Source organism: Ptychodera flava, chromosome 22 (genome assembly GCF_041260155.1).
Source record: "Ptychodera flava strain L36383 chromosome 22, AS_Pfla_20210202, whole genome shotgun sequence".
Classification (NCBI taxonomy): Eukaryota; Metazoa; Hemichordata; class Enteropneusta; family Ptychoderidae; genus Ptychodera; species Ptychodera flava.
Genome location: NC_091949.1, coordinates 429,479 through 444,935, shown reverse-complemented (window position 1 = coordinate 444,935; position 15,457 = coordinate 429,479). Strand labels below are relative to the sequence as shown.

General features: G+C 37.7%; 1 long non-coding RNA gene across 1 annotated transcript; it reads left to right on the top strand.

Annotated features, from left to right (window-relative positions):
* The first annotated feature begins 5,783 nt into the window (after positions 1-5,783).
* On the top strand, positions 5,784-14,055 carry LOC139122424 (uncharacterized). The gene is made up of 3 exons (XR_011549458.1): positions 5,784-6,006; positions 12,783-12,847; positions 13,159-14,055. It is a non-coding gene; the product is annotated as an uncharacterized lncRNA (long non-coding RNA).
* Positions 14,056-15,457: the final 1,402 nt, after the last annotated feature.

Here is a 15,457-nt window from a genome sequence, read left to right as displayed (position 1 = left end):
TAGAGATATGTGAAATATGCGTCAAGTTTGGTAGTGACTTCAGACTTTTTTTGCTGTCACACATGGCACTGTTGTACAGAATTGATACAATCAAAGACAGCTTAGAAACCCCTATGTTCTTACAAAATGAAAAATTAATACTTTGAAGAGTTTTGAATTTTTATTTTAACTTTAACTTGCAATAATTTCTGCTTTAGGCCTATATGTAATGAAAACATTTTTAAAAAAAGCATGACATCCATCAATTAGTCAACTCAGCTGTATATTCAAACAATTTCCTTTGGCGTATTTCAAACGATTAGGTACACAAATTCCAGTTCCTAGACTTTTTTGTTTGAATAATGTACAGTACCAGAATCACATAACTTGTAGCTTTTGCCGCGCTGTTGGCCTACCTGCTAGTGCGGTAACTTCGCGGTAACACCTCTTTTGTTAGCTGTTGATTTTCTTTGTCCTCGATTGCGGTAAATGCGGTAAGTGAACAATAGTTCCCGCAGCAGTTGCGACATGTACAACAAAAGAACGTGCGGTATTGCGGCAATTGACGAGGTGTTAATGACCCCAAGTTGGTTGCCGCACAGACCTTTTGTGAAGGTTTTCTTTTAATTGCCCCGCCCTCTGAGTTTACAATCATGGTCACAAGTTTTCACCATAGCGATCTAGGCAAAGTTGGGTACCTGAAAGCTTTTCTTGCATTTTTTTCCTTTGTACTTTTTGTAAGTGTACGGAAATGTACAGTATACAGCAAAACTTGCATTCAGACTCGGCTGGTTTTTGATGGCATTTAGACGCGTTCAAGACGCTTCCGAGATGCGTCCAAGTCGCGTCGAAAACACGACCCTTGCAGCTCATCTCACAATGGAAAGAATGTCAAAAATGCCCTTCGTAATGCACATACAATACTCCTATTACCTCGCGTTTTTGTCACGTTCTTGACGCTCCAATTCCTTTCGTCTACTATCATAAAATGTAGCAACTTTTTGCCCAGTCAATGTTTTATAGTGCAAAACATTTGGAGAAAAGAGCGATTGATTATATGTTGTTGCTCCAAAACTGCCCAGCTAAACTCATTGCATTATCGATATCGAGTTGACCATGCGTTGTTCACTGTGCATGTCCATGAGAAAATCATTATCGAATGGTCTGGCCCGATGCCACCAAGTAATTGCTAATACCGGAAGTATCATGTACAGTCGTGGTATTGTTGACAAAATGAACAGAAACACTGTTCATTCATGTGTCTGCGAGCTTTCAGTTTGGCAACAATCTGTTTTATTACACTGTATGCATATATATTATTGCCTGATTACTGTATTACTGTTTAACCCTTGCGTCTTTTTTACATCGGAGTGTCTATTGACACCCGGGTGTCAATAGCCAGAAGCTGCCCTATATGGCTATTGACACCCCTCGACCCGCGACCCTACTCGAATACCTTCAGAACCGAGCTAAGCTACGTTGTTCATTTCTTGTTTCAGACAAGTTGATGCCCACTTTTTTGCTGTCGTGGGTAAAGCTTTAATGGGGTAAAGTAACTGTGTAATGTTCTGAATGTTGTAGAATCATATCGACAGCTCGGGGTCAATAATTTTTGTCCGCGGGCGAAGCTTGTCGAACAACATTTGACCCGAGTTGCGGAACCTTTGAACCACATGCGGACATACTAAACACCGACAATGTTGGTTTTAAGATGTCATTTTCTACTATTTTGGTGAATATAAACGCAATTGACAACGGCATTAAAGAAGGAGAACGAAATATCGGCCGACAAGTAAATCGCGTATTGAAGGAGGTCTTTTGGCCTTACTATTAAGGACCGACATGTGACCGACAAGTTGAATTAAAACCATTCTTTTTCGATGTTTTGGTTTTAAAATGTCATTTTCTACTTTTTTGGTGAATATTTACTCAATTGACAACGGCATTAAAGAAGGAGAACGAAATATCGGCCGACAAGTAAATCGTGTATTGAAGGAGGTCTTTTGGCCTTACTATTAAGGACCGACATGTGACCGACAAGTTGAATTAAAACCAATCTTTTTCGATGTTTTGGTTTAGAAAATGTCATTTTCTACTATTTTGGTGAATATTTACTCAATTGACAACGGCATTGAAGAAAGAGAACGATTGGCCGACAAGGAAATCGCGTATTGAAGGAGGTCTTTTGGCCTTGCTATTAAGGACCGACAAGTTGAATTTAAACCATTCTTTTTCGATGTTTTGGTTTTATAATGTCATTTTCTACTATTTTTGTGAATATTTACTCAAGTGACCGAACTGAATTGACGAAACTGAACGAAATATTGGCCGACAAGTAAATCGCGTATTGAAGCAGGTCTATTGGCCATACTGATAAGGACCGACAAGTGATCGATAAGGTGGTCATTCTTTTTCGATGTCAGGGCTTCAAAATGTCATTTTCTACTATTTTGGTGAATATTAACACAATCGACTGAACAGAACGAAGAAACTGTACGAAATATTGGCCGACAATGAAATCGTATATATCTTGAAGCAAGCAAGTAAAATCGAATGTAAAAATTTGAAAGAGGCTCCCACAAATATTTCATATGAAATTGTTTTTTCTTAAACATCGAATACTGTGAATTTTAAAATGAGATGTGCAGTACAATTGTTTGCCTACATCTTCCAAATTATATCAAAACTATCGACACACCGTTCCCTAAGCTATTCAAAGCTATTTTCCCTGTTTAACAATGTGAGTACACACTCCCTTTTTACAGTGAGCTCATTCCTGTTTTATTCGTTGTCAATCATACATACTATTTCAATACATTCCTGATGTGAAAAATGGAGCTAGTACAGAATATGGCAGTCTACATGAGGGATTATGATAACATTCATTATCAATGCAGGCACCAATGATGTGAAGAATATCATAGTTTACCATTATGTTTTTGGTAGGAAACAAATACAAAATTTTATCCGAACCGTGGTTTTGTACAGAATTTAAAATGGCAATAAATGAAAGAAAGAAATCAAGCAGGAAACAGACAAGTGGGTGAAGGAAAGAAGGGGGAAAAATATTAAACTACTACATAAATAAGGTGACACCAGAAATCTCAATAATTATAGAGGTATTTTATTGAGCTAAATTATTGGAAAAATGTACAATAGAATCATACAAAAAGAGGTAACAAATTTAGTTGAATTAAATATTTTTGGTGAAATTCAAAGATTTTGGAAAATTGGGCGAACCAATGATCAAATTTTCATTTGCTTTTTTAGACTTTTGGAAAGCTTATGACAGCTTTGGAGAGGTGGGTTTGGTACAAATTGTAGATTAATGGAATCAAAGGGAAGTTGTGGCGTGTGATTAAAAACATACATACGGTCATATTGAAAGTAAGGTGTCTTTTGATGACATTGAAAGAATTTTGACCAAAATGAGGGTGTCAGGCAAGATGTGTTTAAGCCCCAATTTTAGTTGCAGTACTAGTGTACATCAGTAAAATCAAGAAGCTGCTTAATGAATCATTGCTTTGGGTATACTTTAATTCAGAACTCATAAATGGCCTGTTTTTTTGCTGATAATGTAGTCCTTATGGCACCAAATGAAAAACAAATGAAGTCTATGTTCTGCATTGCTAATAAGTATTGTAAACTATGGAAAATGTCAATTAATGAAGAGAAGTCTAATATTTTAATAGTAAATGAGAAAGCTGATAAATACAAAAGATGGACGATCGGTGAAGTTAAAAATAAATAATCATTGGCTAATGGATGTCACGTAATCTCTCTCACCATACTCATTTTATGGAAATAAGATCAAAATCTGACAGTTTGTTTCCTCCCATGAAAGCAATCTTTGGAAATCATGCAAACATTAAAGGAACTGATTATGATTTGACATTATTGAATCATATTATACGTCAGAGCAAAAATATGCAGGAAAAATGTTGATACTTAGAAAGTTTTCAAAGAATGCAACGATTAGTGGGTAAATTCATCCTAAAAGCATGCAGCTATACATCAAATGAAGCAATTCTTGGTGACCTTGGTTTGCACTACTATGAGAAGTAGACTTGATATCATGAAACTTAAATACTGTAGATTATTGTACATGGCCCATTGGTGTAGACCTATATGTTGTTCAGAATAACTAAGCTAAATTTGGCTGAATTTGGAGGCCGACTGGCGAAAAAACGGGAGGGGTGTCAATAGCCAAATAGAGGACCGGTTGGCTATTGACACCCATTGGTATAGGCCGCCTGCAGTAGCACTATGGGACCGCAAAATGAAGACGAAAGAAGCTTTTTCGAAGGAAGTTTTTGGATTTTTATTGAGAATATATGTTGTTTAGAATAACTAAGCTAAGTTTGGTTGAATTTGGAGGCCGACTGGCGAAAAAACGGGAGGGGTGTCAATAGCCAAATAGAGGGCCGGTTGGCTATTGACACCCATTGGTATAGGCCGCCTGCAGTAGCACTATGGGACCGCAAAATGAAGACGAAAGAAGCTTTTTCGAAGGAAGTTTTTGGATTTTTATTGAGAATATACGTTGTTTAGAATAACTAAGCTAAATTTGGTTGAATTTGGAGGCCGACTGGCGAAAAAACGGGAGGGGTGTCAATAGCCAAATAGAGGGCCGGCTGGCTATTGACACCCATTGGTATAGGCCGCCTGCAGTAGCACTATGGGACCGCAAAATGACGACGAAAGAAGCTTTTTCGAAGGAAGTTTTTGGATTTTTATTGAGAATATATGTTGTTTAGAATAACTAGGCTAAATTTGGTTTAATTTGGAGGCCGACTGGCGAAAAAACGGGAGGGGTGTCAATAGCCAAATAGAGGGCCGGTTGGCTATTGACACCCATTGGTATAGGCCGTCTGCAGTAGCACTATGGGACCGCAAAATGACGACGAAAGAAGCTTTTTCGAAGGAATTTTTTTGGATTTCTATTGAGAATATATGTTCTTTAGAATAACTAAGCTAAGTTTGGTTGAATTTGGAGGCCGACTGGCGAAAAAACGGGAGGGGTGTCAATAGCCAAATAGACCCTTACGAAAAAGTCCTATAGGACCCAAATGGGATTGACCCTGGTCCAATAGGCGTACCACAGGAATGGTGTAGGACCAGGCTTGTCCTATAGGAATGATGATTGTAAGTCCTATTGGACAATCCCATTGTAAATGAAATTCCAATAGGAACTTTGTGGGACCATGCTTGTCCTATGGGAACAATTCCTGAATGTCCTACAGGGCAATCCTTTTGTAAATGACATTCAAATAGGATTTATTCAATTCTGTCAGAATCATTAGATTTTGCCGTTGCTCTGACAAAATTATTACCATTCTCTGAGAGCAAAATATTTTGCAAATTAATTTGCAATTAATCTTTGGACTGGTACTGAAGGAAACATGGTTTGTAAAAATGTCACATTTTGCTATTTCTAAAATTAAATGAAAAAAAATATACAAGCAAGCAAAATACATAAATAAACACTTAAATCAATAAAATGAATCAATAAATAGGCCCAGCAATAAAGTTTACATGCTGACTCATGCATACATATAAGTAACACACAGTTACAATATCATTGAGTTTCCACAGACTGAGGACTATTACAACTACCAGCACTTCAAATTCATAAATGAGAATCAATATCACCTCATTATCTTATCTATGTCTGATCAACACATATTTTGTACACCTTTCTAAAGTCCTATGAGACTGTCCTATTGGAAAACCTATGCCCAGAATGCATTTGGGCGGCTGCAGTGCATTATGGGCTAGCATCATCAAAACAAGATGGCCGCTGCAGAACAGACAAAAGGATAGAGGGAGTACGCGCGTTTGGGAGTCCTGTCATCTGGTTGTAAATATGTCATGTGGTTGTTGGCTATGACACACCCATATTTGGTTATGTTTCGATGTCAAAGATCAGAGTTGAAAGTCCAAGCATGGGTAATTCCTTGCATTCTTGATACCTTGTGCTAGCTCTGGTTGTCAAAGCACGTTTTCATTTGTGCCATTTCGAAGCAAGTGAGTACAAGTATAGTAGTCTGTTCGATTCTTGATCGTAGGCTTGTAACACAAGGATACGATTTCTCATATATCTCTGGTGTTAGCATGCGGGCGGTTTTAAAATTCAGGAGGGGTCTTTAAAATTCAGAGGTCAGACGAAACCAGGTCTACATGACAGTTCGCCTCTGACTGTGTCTACATACATCAGTCATCATGATCGACCTCAACAGATTCAGCACTTTAGTGTTTGATCGTTATGGTCCAAAGCAGTACAAAGCTACTGTGCTTGCTTTTGTATTCATGGCACTGCTTCAGTAACAACGGTCGAAAATGCTCAAAGCATTATAAACCTGGTTGCATGGACACTCCGGCGCATCTCTCTTAGTGTGCTATGGCTGTGACTTCTAAGTTTTCCCAGTGGTTTATCATCTTTCTATGCTATCGCCAACTAATTTAAGTTGTCTAATCAAATATTTTTGCAGAATCTGCATTTGGAGTATGCTAGTCACCATGTGTCACCTGGTTGCACGGACACTCTGGTGCATCTCTCTTACTGTGCTAAGGCTGTGACTTCTAAGTTTTCTCATTGGTTTTCATCTTTCTATGCTATCACTAATTGATTTAAGTTGTCTAATTAAATTATTTGCAGGAACTGCATTTTGAGTATCCTGAGTCACAATGTGTAACCTGGTTGCATGGACACTCTGGCGCATCTCTCTTAGTGTGCTAAGGCTGTGGATGCTAAGTTTTCTCATTGGTTTTCATCTTCCTATGCTATCGCCAACTGATTTAAGTTGTCTAATCAAATTTTTTGCAGAATCTGCATTTGGAGTATGCTAGTCACCATGTGTCACCTGGTTGCACGGACACTCTGGTGCATCTCTCTTACTGTGCTAAGGCTGTGACTTCTAAGTTTTCTCATTGGTTTTCATCTTTCTATGCTATCGCCAACTGATTTAAGTTGTCTAATCTAAATATTTTGCAGGAACTGCATTTTAGTATGCTGAGTCACCATGTGTCACCTGGTTGCACGGACACTCTGGTGCATCTCTCTTACTGTGCTAAGGCTGTGACTTCTAAGTTTTCTCATTGGTTTTCATCTTTCTATGCTATCGCCAACTGATTTAAGTTGTCTAATCTAAATATTTTGCAGGAACTGCATTTTTAGTATGCTGAGTCACCATGTGTCACCTGGTTGCACGGACACTCTGGTGCATCTCTCTTACTGTGCTAAGGCTGTGACTTCTAAGTTTTCTCATTGGTTTTAATCTTTCTATGCTATCGCCAACTGATTTAAGTTGTCTAATCTAAATATTTTGCAGGAACTGTATTTTTAGTGTGCTGAGTCACCATGTGTCACCTGGTTGCACGGACACTCTGGTGCTCTCTCTTACTGTGCTAAGGCTGTGACTTCTAAGTTTTCTCATTGGTTTTCATCTTTCTATGCTATCGCCAACTGATTTAAGTTGTCTAATCTAAATATTTTGCAGGAACTGCATTTTAGTATGCAGAGTCACCATGTGTCACCTGGTTGCACGGACACTCTGGTGCATCTCTCTTACTGTGCTAAGGCTGTGATTTCTAAGTTTTCCAGTGGTTTTCATCTTTCTATGCTATCGCCAACTGATTTAAGTTGTCTAATCTAAATATTTTGCAGGAACTGCATTTTTAGTATGCTGAGTCACCATGTGTCACCTGGTTGCACGGACACTCTGGTGCATCTCTCTTACTGTGCTAAGGCTGTGACTTCTAAGTTTTCTCATTGGTTTTAATCTGTCTATGCTATCGCCAACTAATTTAAGTTGTCTAATCTAAATATTTTGCAGGAACTGCATTTTTAGTATGCAGAGTCACCATGTGTCACCTGGTTGCACGGACACTCTGGTGCATCTCTTTTACTGTGTAAGGCTGTGACTTCTAAGTTTTCTCATTGGTTTTCATCTTTCTATGCTATCGCCAACTGATTTAAGTTGTCTAATCTAAATATTTTGCAGGAACTGCATTTTTAGTATGCTGAGTCACCATGTGTCACCTGGTTGCACGGACACTCTGGTGCATCTCTCTTACTGTGCTAAGGCTGTGACTTCTAAGTTTTCTCATTGGTTTTCATCTTTCTATGCTATCGCCAACTGATTTAAGTTGTCTAATCTCAATATTTTGCAGGAACTGCATTTTTAGTATGCTGAGTCACCATGTGTCACCTGGTTGCACGGACACTCTGGTGCATCTCTCTTACTGTGCTAAGGCTGTGACTTCTAAGTTTTCTCATTGGTTTTAATCTGTTCTATGCTATCGCCAACTAATTTAAGTTGTCTAATCTAAATATTTTGCAGGAACTGCATTTTTAGTATGCAGAGTCACCATGTGTCACCTGGTTGCACGGACACTCTGGTGCATCTCTTTTACTGTGTAAGGCTGTGACTTCTAAGTTTTCTCATTGGTTTTCATCTTTCTATGCTATCGCCAACTGATTTAAGTTGTCTAATCTAAATATTTTGCAGGAACTGCATTTTAGTATGCTGAGTCACCATGTGTCACCTGGTTGCACGGACACTCTGGTGCATCTCTCTTACTGTGCTAAGGCTGTGATTTTAAGTTTTCCCAGTGGTTTTCATCTTTCTATGCTATCGCCAACTGATTTAAGTTGTCTAATCTAAATATTTTGCAGGAACTGCATTTTTAGTATGCTGAGTCACCATGTGTCACCTGGTTGCACGGACACTCTGGTGCATCTCTCTTACTGTGCTAAGGCTGTGACTTCTAAGTTTTCTCATTGGTTTTAATCTGTCTATGCTATCGCCAACTAATTTAAGTTGTCTAATCTAAATATTTTGCAGGAACTGCATTTTTAGTATGCAGAGTCACCATGTGTCACCTGGTTGCACGGACACTCTGGTGCATCTCTTTTACTGTGTAAGGCTGTGACTTCTAAGTTTTCTCATTGGTTTTCATCTTTCTATGCTATCGCCAACTGATTTAAGTTGTCTAATCTAAATATTTTGCAGGAACTGCATTTTAGTATGCAGATCACCATGTGTCACCTGTTGCACGACACTCTGGTGCATCTCTTTTACTGTGTAAGGCTGTGACTTCTAAGTTTTCTCATGGTTTCATCTTTCTATGCTATCGCCAACTGATTTAAGTTGTCTAATCTAAATATTTTGCAGGAACTGCATTTTTAGTATGCTGAGTCACCATGTGTCACCTGGTTGCACGGACACTCTGGTGCATCTCTCTTACTGTGCTAAGGCTGTGATTCTAAGTTTTCCCAGTGGTTTTCATCTGTCTATGCTATCGCCAACTAATTTAAGTTGTCTAATCTAAATATTTTGCAGGAACTGCATTTTTAGTATGCAGAGTCACCATGTGTCACCTGGTTGCACGGACACTCTGGTGCATCTCTTTTACTGTGTAAGGCTGTGACTTCTAAGTTTTCCCAGTGGTTTTAATCTTTCTATGCTATCGCCAACTGATTTAAGTTGTCTAATCTAAATATTTTGCAGGAACTGTATTTTTAGTATGCTGAGTCACCATGTGTCACCTGGTTGCACGGACACTCTGGTGCATCTCTCTTACTGTGCTAAGGCTGTGACTTCTAAGTTTTCTCATTGGTTTTCATCTTTCTATGCTATCGCCAACTGATTTAAGTTGTCTAATCTAAATATTTTGCAGGAACTGCATTTTTAGTATGCTGAGTCACCATGTGTCACCTGTTGCACGGACACTCTGGTGCATCTCTCTTACTGTGCTAAGGCTGTGACTTCTAAGTTTTCCCAGTGGTTTTCATCTTTCTATGCTATCGCCAACTGATTTAAGTTGTCTAATCTAAATATTTTGCAGGAACTGCATTTTTAGTATGCTGAGTCACCATGTGTCACCTGGTTGCACGGACACTCTGGTGCATCTCTCTTACTGTGCTAAGGCTGTGACTTCTAAGTTTTCTCATTGGTTTTAATCTGTCTATGCTATCGCCAACTAATTTAAGTTGTCTAATCTAAATATTTTGCAGGAACTGCATTTTTAGTATGCAGAGTCACCATGTGTCACCTGGTTGCACGGACACTCTGGTGCATCTCTTTTACTGTGTAAGGCTGTGACTTCTAAGTTTTCTCATTGGTTTTCATCTTTCTATGCTATCGCCAACTGATTTAAGTTGTCTAATCTAAATATTTTGCAGGAACTGCATTTTTAGTATGCTGAGTCACCATGTGTCACCTGGTTGCACGGACACTCTGGTGCATCTCTCTTACTGTGCTAAGGCTGTGACTTCTAAGTTTTCTCATTGGTTTTCATCTTTCTATGCTATCGCCAACTGATTAAGTTGTCTAATCTCAATATTTTGCAGGAACTGCATTTTTAGTATGCTGAGTCACCATGTGTCACCTGGTTGCACGGACACTCTGGTGCATCTCTCTTACTGTGCTAAGGCTGTGACTTCTAAGTTTTCTCATTGGTTTTAATCTGTCTATGCTATCGCCAACTAATTTAAGTTGTCTAATCTAAATATTTTGCAGGAACTGCATTTTAGTATGCAGAGTCACCATGTGTCACCTGGTTGCACGGACACTCTGGTGCATCTCTTTTACTGTGTAAGGCTGTGACTTCTAAGTTTTCTCATTGGTTTTCATCTTTCTATGCTATCGCCAACTGATTTAAGTTGTCTAATCTAAATATTTTGCAGGAACTGCATTTTTAGTATGCTGAGTCACCATGTGTCACCTGGTTGCACGGACACTCTGGTGCATCTCTCTTACTGTGCTAAGGCTGTGATTTCTAAGTTTTCCCAGTGGTTTTCATCTTTCTATGCTATCGCCAACTGATTTAAGTTGTCTAATCTAAATATTTTGCAGGAACTGCATTTTTAGTATGCTGAGTCACCATGTGTCACCTGGTTGCACGGACACTCTGGTGCATCTCTCTTACTGTGCTAAGGCTGTGACTTCTAAGTTTTCTCATTGGTTTTAATCTGTCTATGCTATCGCCAACTAATTTAAGTTGTCTAATCTAAATATTTTGCAGGAACTGCATTTTTAGTATGCAGAGTCACCATGTGTCACCTGGTTGCACGGACACTCTGGTGCATCTCTTTTACTGTGTAAGGCTGTGACTTCTAAGTTTTCTCATTGGTTTTCATCTTTCTATGCTATCGCCAACTGATTTAAGTTGTCTAATCTAAATATTTTGCAGGAACTGCATTTTTAGTATGCAGAGTCACCATGTGTCACCTGGTTGCACGGACACTCTGGTGCATCTCTTTTACTGTGTAAGGCTGTGACTTCTAAGTTTTCTCATTGGTTTTCATCTTTCTATGCTATCGCCAACTGATTTAAGTTGTCTAATCTAAATATTTTGCAGGAACTGCATTTTTAGTATGCTGAGTCACCATGTGTCACCTGGTTGCACGGACACTCTGGTGCATCTCTCTTACTGTGCTAAGGCTGTGATTTCTAAGTTTTCCCAGTGGTTTTCATCTGTCTATGCTATCGCCAACTAATTTAAGTTGTCTAATCTAAATATTTTGCAGGAACTGCATTTTTAGTATGCAGAGTCACCATGTGTCACCTGGTTGCACGGACACTCTGGTGCATCTCTTTTACTGTGTAAGGCTGTGACTTCTAAGTTTTCCCAGTGGTTTTCATCTTTCTATGCTATCGCCAACTGATTTAAGTTGTCTAATCTAAATATTTTGCAGGAACTGCATTTTTAGTATGCTGAGTCACCATGTGTCACCTGGTTGCACGGACACTCTGGTGCATCTCTCTTACTGTGCTAAGGCTGTGAATGCTAATTTTTCTCATTGGTTTTGCTCTTTTTATACTATTACAAAGTGATTCAAAATCAAAATTTTATGCAGTCTGCTTTAGGAGCATGCTGAGTCACAATATGTCACCTGGTTGCACGGAGTCATGTGGTACATCTCTCTTTCCCTTATAAGGCTTTGTCATCTAAGTTTCTACTATGTTTTGCTCTTTTCATGCTATTAAAAAGTGATTCAAGTTTTCAAATCAAAATTTTATGCAGGAATCTGCTGTTAGATCATGCTGAGTCAGAATGTGTCACCTGGTTGCACAGAGACGTTGCAGTGGTATAAAACTTGCTAATTAAGGGGCGCTGCACCCAACACAGGGTATTTTGCACCAAAATCACTTTTTTGTAGACATTCATTTAATTTAATGAAATTGTTAACCCAAGATTAAAATATTATTATTTGGGTTCATCTTCAAGGCTGTCAAGCAGTTGTAGGTTGCTTGATAAAGAAGTGTTAATTTTTGCAAATGTTTGCAAATCACCCAATTTCCTGGCTTCACTATTCTTCCAATTTCAAGATTTCCAAACAATTTAACTCCATACTGACTTGGTCAAACTTTCTTAAATTTTCACATTATTTTCTTTAAATGTTGTTAAACAAAACTTTTTTTGGTTGGCAATAAAGTTCTTACATTTTGAATAAGAGGCATTTTAATTTGTATGAGGATCATGTACTGTAAAATATGTTCAGATGTAACCTGCCAAAAGAAGGAAATGACGACCATGTTAAAAGTGATATTTTATTCAAATCATATGTGTCACTGCCCATTTGGGGCAACTGTTGTCAGCTCCACTTATACATAACCATTGCAAGACTAATATCATTTTTATATGCAAAGTAAAACATAAACTGTGTCTTTTGAAGGTTTATGGCATGTCTGTTGAAAACAGAGAGTATTAAAAAAAGAATACTTTTTAATATGAAACGTCTGTTAACAGTGTTTATTCATTCTGATGTAATAATGGATTTCTGTTTGTTTTGACAGTATCTTTGAATGATATGACACTGCCTTAACAACAGATGGAAGAGGAATGTGAAAGAAACGTCAATGTAAGTAGGGTATTATGTTCATATGTTGCTACTCACATTGGTGTACCATTTTGTAGTTACAACTTGAGCTGTATCCTGTGAATGGTTTTGGGATAATTGTGTAAGTTATTATATTACAACTCTCAAAAATTTAGAGGGCCTGTAATGCTTACTTTTGATATTATTTTCATTATTTATATTTGTCCACTGTAAGTTGTTATTTTACTACAAAAAGATTGCTAAAAAAATCAATATTTAGCTTGTCAGCATAGCATTTGAAATATACAAAAATGTATTAATAGTATATCTATATTTCTATTTTTCTCACTCAGGTTTGTTGTAGACTACATCACAATTGTGTTGTTGGAGGAGGCTGAAGTTTACCTTATGTCAAGGAAAAGAATGGTTATGCTTGAAGAAGCAAATAAACTCTAGTATTGCCACAGAAATCTAAAGATACTGTTCTGCAGGGATAACCTTATTGACATTTGTTCATATTGTTATGAAATATTTTAAAACTTAAATTTTAAGGCAATTATTGTCATATTTAACCAAAAATATCATTCAAAAGTTCTGGTCAGACACATTAATATTGATTATACATGTCCCTTAGGATGGCAGCAATAAGATTTTGTAAAATCGTGCCAAGATATGCAACTTTGTATTTTTGAGATTATTTTTGTCATTGTAGATCTATTTTTTTCTTCAAAACTCCTTGTCAGATTTTTGATATTCAGTATACAGGTCCTTAGGATGACTTAAGTCAGATATTTTTATACAGTGAGAAAATGCAAAATTTTGTATTTTTGGAGCAATTTTTGTCAATTTCGGTCAAAAAGTGCTTTTGTCTCATTGGTGTTTATCTGATAGCTTTGCAATTTCTTATAAAAATCCCTGGAGACTACCTAAGCCAAATCATTTTTCAAACTGGGGGAACCAATGATTTTTGTTTTTGGAGCCAATATATTAGTCCGCAAGCTTGAATGACCTATTCCAACCCGGAATACCTTGTAAATCAATTTTGAAGACACTGAAAATAATGTAGTTTTATTTGATGCCAATTTGTAGTGAAATATGATCTAGAAAAAAGTTGTGAGCTTATGTTTTATGTAGTGGATCAACTTTAGCAAATATTTCATGGAGGAAACCCCATACACTGATGAGGGATTTCAATCCACAAGAAGGCATATGGCAAGATGCACCATACCAATAAAACAGACTCCAGTTTATTTGTATCAGTTCCAATCATTATGTTACATAAACAAAAAACCTGTCATGGTATCACTTAATAAGTAAATCTTCACAAAGATTAAGGCAGCCGAGTGAAATCATGTGTAGATTGAATAAGATGAGTGATGAATGATAATATCAGGTAACTTCACTACACAAACTTACTTACACAAACAAACTTGTGTATAACTTAACTCTGAGTAAATCTTAACATTTCAAGCAAGGACCATCAAATTTTTATTGTTGATCTACAAAATTGAAAAGTGGCTGTTAAAACGGAATTCTGCCCATGAAAATTGAAAGTTCAAACTCTTTGCAAACACAATAGTATTTTGAGTGAATAAGTGGAAATAGGAATACCTCTTTTTGTTTGTCAGATAGGAGCAATACTGTGCCCTTGGTGGTATATTTTTAAATGACTTGCAGAAACTGATATTTATTCTGTTGTTATTATTGCTAACTGTTGTTTTGCCTGATTGAGGCACACACCTAGCTATCCTATGGATTCTCTTGAACATTATCACAGTACAGCTACATGAGATACCAGGCCGCTGCTAGTTGAACGCCTATTTGTAGGGGTTTTAATGACTGCTAAGCTAGTACGAATTAGTAATGTAGATATTGTGAGTTCAAACCTCATAAAATGCATCAGCAAGACTGCATCAAAGTTGACCACTTTTACTGTACATGTTGTTCACAATTAAAGGCCATCAAGAATATTTTTATGGGTCTTTTAGAGTAATTTAACATAAGGGCCTGGGGGGGGGGGTCAGAGGAATGTGAGGGTAGTCACTCAAAAATTGAAAGCTACAAGGAGGTTGTTCAAAATTGGAAAGAAAGAAGGGGGTTGCTCAATTTTTGGTACAAAATGAATTGAAATACCTCTCAGATTGCACCATTTCATCAATTTCTCAAAATTCTTAATGCGACCCCCTGTCACTTCCTCTCCCCCTGGGGGTTCTGACAGTTTTACTTAGTAAAAACAAATAGAAAACACCTAATATTGCACCAGACTGCATCATTGAACTCATTAATTTCTCAAAATTTCCGACGTGGCAGAGGGGACACGCCTCTCACACTTTTCCCCTGTTGGGTGTTCTAACAGTTTTACACAAATTGATAACATCTCTCATATTGCACCAGACTGCATTATTGCACACATCAATCTCTCAAATTTTCAACATGAGAGGGTACAACTCCTCTGACACTGCCCCACCCCCCAGCCTCCTGACTGTTCTCCTGTACTTTCAAATTCTGCCCTGTCAGATATCTTAGCGGAAACCTTGTCATGATACCCATCCAAAATAAACAATACTGTATGGTAAACAATACTATATGGTTGGATAGTGGTTACAGCATGAGCTTTTGTATCTACATTTTATTGTGACTTTGAATTTTCTT